The following is a 5,073-nucleotide window of genomic DNA, read 5'->3' on the forward strand; positions in this document are numbered from 1 at the left end:
TGGCTGCTTTAATGTTATTGTTGTGTGACCTCCGGTAGGTTTTGCGGTTCTCCAGCGAGACTCATAGAACCAATGAGAGGGACCCAGATCTTGAAGAACAAACGTGTGTTCACGAGGTAGTAATATAGGGCTCAATTCACAAAAGTAATCTGAGACAAAATCATAACTTTACAACTTTCCGTATTCACAAAAGGCACTTAGGAGTAGTAAAGTTAGGATTCCTAACTTTACTACTCCTAAACTAAGACAAAATCTTAATTTCACAACTTTCGGTATTCACAAAAGGCATTTAGGAGTAGTAAAGTGAGGAATCCTTGTCTCAGATTACTTTTGTGAATCGGGCCCAGAGTTTGTTTAAAGTTCAGGCCTCAAGGTTTCCTCACGGGCTTTAGTAAGAAAGGTTTCTTGAGGGTTTTGTTGGAAGTTTGCCATTTGCATGTGTCGTATATCGTGGTACATAAAAAACAGTATCGTGGTACTTGCGATAGAGAAACAGCATCTCCTTGGCTTATCGGTTCATGTGTAATATCTTACTCTTATTAGAGAGTGGCACTTTTCAGTACACACAACCTGTCCAGTCTCTGCTGCTTCTTTCCCTACTTTAGACATGTCTTGGGAACTGAGCCACAAACAATGGTACCGGGAGAACAAAAACAGGAACACCACTCAGGTGTGCAGCAGCAGTAAGAAGACCTAAGCAGCACCTCCCAATCCATCCTCTGGGAGTCCTTCACCCCTCCTCCAGGTGAAAAGAAAGTGCCAGTGAAGCTGGTGTCCTGCAGCCTCCGCAACAGGGAGTTGTCCAGATGTACTGCGAAGAAGTATTCTTTTGGTGCCTCTGGCATATCGAAGCACACCAATGGTGCAATGAGGAAGAGGCATGAGGAAGAAGGAGCCTTCACACCCAGAGCTCTACTTCCCAGCATGCAACACAGTGACACTGCTCCTGCCTAGCTGCAGGTGCCCTGAACAGTGATCGGAACAGCCTCTAGCAATGAATTGCTCTCTATTGGACGGACTGCAGTACATCCCTGTCAGCAGAGGAGCAAAGTACCACCACCAGGGACCATCTCTTGACTGCGCACAAGCAAGATTCCAAAAAGTAGTTTAAAAAAGAAAAATTGAATACCTGTTTTAAAACCCCTATTCTTGTTTTTAATTCAATTCCCAAAATATTTTTAAATATAAAAAATAAAAAAACTGTTTAAAAAATCCAAAACAAACCAAAGGCACTTGTTGGAACCACTTTTCATGGTTGAAAAGTAGAAAGGGGATCTATGTTGTTGCTCATGTCTATCTATTCAGCTGTGCACAGTGTGGGGCTGGCTGCAAGGCATGGCCTCGGGCCTGGTGCTATGTAAAGGAAACAACCTGAATAGGTTCACTTGTGACCACCTCTGAGCCTTCCAAACAAAATGAAGAGTCGGTCCGACAGTAGAGAATATAAACTGAAATTATTTATTGGTATTGCGCTGCAGCGGAGCCCAGTCTGACCAGCCTCCTGAGATGGCGGCAGAGGGACTGACTCCGCACAACATAACATAAGATATTATACATTTCCAAATCCCTAAGAACATGCCCAGGCTGGAAAATTCTAGTCCAGGCACTTGGCAAACAAAGGAGGCACCGAAGGATGAGCTACGGTCCTGGGACCGGGTACACTCTATATCTCCTCAAGGTTACTCTGCCTGTGCCCGCCATTCTAGAAGGTGGGAAGGAGCCTATCTAACAGCAAAGGCATGCATAATAGAGGATACATTCATTAGTGCAGCGGAACTAGGCATTGGAGGAATACAAACTAAAGATGCATCCAGGCAGTTTTCTGCTGAGGCAAGCAGTACAAAGGAGAAGCTTAGCTTCGATCATAGAACAAAATGGTGGTTACTAATAAAATGGTGCCCCTTGGATGGAGATCTACCCTGCTGTGCATGGCTTTGGCAATGCTAGGTGTGGGGTTTTCCGCGCGGCCTGGCCTGTACAAATTCAAACGGACAGACAATGATAGAGTACTATGCAAAGTGAAAGACTGTTCAGGACAAAAGAGCACACTAACAAGCTTGTTGTAAGTCAGAGTCCTAGACCTGTGAGCAAATTTCAGAGTGATAGTCATACAGTTATGTACTGACAACCATGACTCTGTGACCATAGGAAGGCACGAGGTCATAAGGTTAAAAGTAGACTACATATAAGTAGCATAAAGTATAACCCACAGGGAAGTTGTGGAAGACAATTATTCCTCCCATCTTTGTTGCAAAAAAAAATGTTCATTGACATTGGTCAGTTTGTTAAAAATACCAATGAGCAGGTCGGTACTGGCCGTAGCGGGCACTGGGCATTTGCCTGGTGGGCCACCAGGGTGGGGGATGGTTTTTCGACCCGGGAGGCTGTTTTTGTTACCAGGGAGTGGTTTTGCAGCATATCTGCAATTTCGCCCCCCTGTAACAAAAGGGGCTACAGTGTTTTACACGTGTCTCACCCACCTCCACTCCCCCCTTGGCCGGCCTGACTCAATTGCCAGGGCCGGTTTGTGTTCCCAGTCCGGCCCTGCCAATGAGTTTGGTAAAAGTCGGTGTGTAAATTGCAACCACTTTTACCAAGTGCATTTTTAATAAATGGCGCAGAGAGTCATTATCGACTGTGAAACTTAAGGATGTGTCGAGAGATAGTAGAGTTGCTGTTTGGTGTAGCAATAAAACATAGCCATTCTTTGTCTGGTGTGGATGACGACTTCCACGAGAAGAGAAAAAAGTCTGACTTCTGGGGATTGAAGTTGTGGTTCGTTGTTTTTTAGAACTGTAATCTGTCCAGAACTGAGGCCGTTAGTGAGATGTCAGCCAGTGAAGAGACTTTCAAATAGAACTGTCATTGTCAAATTGATTATATGATATGTCCAAGCCCTTTAAAGGAACTGTTAGACCTGTCAGACTTAGGGTGGTCTTTCCCTAAACTTTTTGTCTTCACCTCTGCTATTTTTGCTGATCTCATTTTTGCAGGTCTTAGGACTCTGCACACCTTACCCCTTCTAACCAGTGCTAAAGTGCTTGAACCATGCCTCACGAAAGCAATGGGCTTATGGCCCCGCAGACCTTGCCGCTTTAAGCTCCCACCTCCCTGAAGGGTAGGGAACCCCTTAAGGCTTGGGGGCCCCACTACGTGTAACAGGGTGCAGGGGTCTATGCTATGTCCCTGCTTTAGAAAGCAAAAGAGTACTGATTACACTACACTTTCAACCACTCTTGGCTTTTCACCTGAGAGCATTTTGGGCCTCATTTATGAAAAGTGTTGCTTCGCTTGTTGAAAACAGCGATGAAACACTTTTCATTTCACCCTCCTTGCGACAACTTGGATGTGCCATGTTTACAGCACGGCGCTCCATGTCGCAAGGATTAACCAGATAAGGCAGGAATCCTGACGTATCTGGTGGCGCAGTAATGATGCATTGGCGGAGTGTGTCGCAAAACAGACACAACTCCAGCAATGTGTCATTACACATGGGCGAGTCCCATATAAAAGAGCCTGCGTCAGTCCTTATGCCTGCTGTGAAGCAGGCATAAGGATTTGCCTCAGTGAACCGGTAGAAGTGGTGCAGTGAAGTCTCGTAGATTTGCCTTCGCCAATTCTGTGAGCCTTTTTTACAGGGGAACGCCCAACCTGCATACATTATACCTGACACTGGCATAATGTGGCACTGGGGCTTACAAAGTGACGCATCTGCCTAGGTGCGTCACTTTGTAAATTGGGCTCAGAGTGGTGCATCTGTTAGGATGCCGCAGCGCCACAAAAGGTGATGCAACAGCGGCGTAAGGCCTTCATAAATTAGGCCCTTTGTTTGCTAGCCTCTTTTAAAAGTGTTTCTAGCCTAGAAGTTGTACATTAGGGCTTGATCTTAATACAAGGAAAAGGGGGGACCCAGGGGGAGCAGGGCGCAAGCCCGTCTCCCCCATCCATTGCGTCCATCCCTCGCTCCCCCTGTGGGACTCTGATAATCCCTCATCATGCGCTTGGTAGAGTCCTCCGGGTACGTGTACCTGCGGCGGTGATAACGTGAACCTAGCCGCGGTGACGTGTGCCTCCGGTGGTGATTACGTGTCGCTGGCGGTGATTACGTGTCCCTGGCGTCGGTGACATGTACCTGGCGGCGGTGACGTGCGCACCTCCTAGTTTCACTGGCAGTGTTTGTGGATGGGGCGCTGTAGTCACCCCCATCAAACCCCCATACACCACTCGTTGCCCCTCCTGTTGGATATATTTTATTTATTTATTTAATACATTTTTATAAAGCGCTGACTTTACCCGAAGGTGTCAGAGCACTGTACAATAGAACAAGTTACGTTACATGAGAGAACTGTTGCAGGAATAGAACAAACAAAAATAGCAGGCCATTGAATCCGAGCAACGCAGGCAAAAGGCACACAATCTCAAGCACAGCATGAATAGACTGTACAAGCAAAAGTAAGAATAAATATGACACATTTTACAATGACTAAAGAACTTCCTGGCAGGGTCTGAGAAGGAGGGAATTAGTTCTGAAAGTGTCTTTGGAATAAAAGAGATTTGAGGTCTGCTTTGAAGATCTGGATGGAGGTGATGGCACGGAGAGAAGGAGGAAGCGAGCTCCAGGTTCTCACCGCATTACCTGAGAACGATTGGCGTCTCGCGGAGGTAAAATCACAAACATCCTATTTAAGAAGGCTTACTGTCCGCATTCAGAGGGTGAAACGTCATCGTGTTCTGGGCGCGCCTTGAAGCAGGGCCACGTAGCTCAGTGGTGAAATAAAGAACAAGACGGGTGAGTATAGGTCAGGTACACCAAAGAGGTGAAGGGCAGGAACCGAACTAGGAGACATGTTTGCAGCTGAGGGCTAGAAACCCCCAATGGCTTCAGGATAGAGCTGAGCGGAAAAAACGAACTACAAGACGGAAATGTAAAACTAAAAGCTGTTGCACAGGCAGGGCCACTGAGAACAAATATGTTTGTTATTGTCGAGAGCTGTAACAGGAGGGGATATAGCTCAGTGGTAGAGCATTTGACTGTAGATCAAGAGGTCCCTGGTTCAAATCCGGGTGTCCCCT

At 46.4% G+C, this 5,073-nt stretch overlaps 1 non-coding gene across 1 annotated transcript; it reads left to right on the forward strand.

The window, feature by feature from the left end:
- The first annotated feature begins 5,001 nt into the window (after positions 1–5,001).
- Positions 5,002–5,073, forward strand: TRNAY-GUA (transfer RNA tyrosine (anticodon GUA)). The gene has a single exon. It is a non-coding gene; the product is annotated as a tRNA-Tyr (tRNA).

This window comes from Lissotriton helveticus, chromosome 1_2 (assembly GCF_964261635.1).
Source record: "Lissotriton helveticus chromosome 1_2, aLisHel1.1, whole genome shotgun sequence".
Lineage (NCBI taxonomy): Eukaryota > Metazoa > Chordata > Amphibia > Caudata > Salamandridae > Lissotriton > Lissotriton helveticus.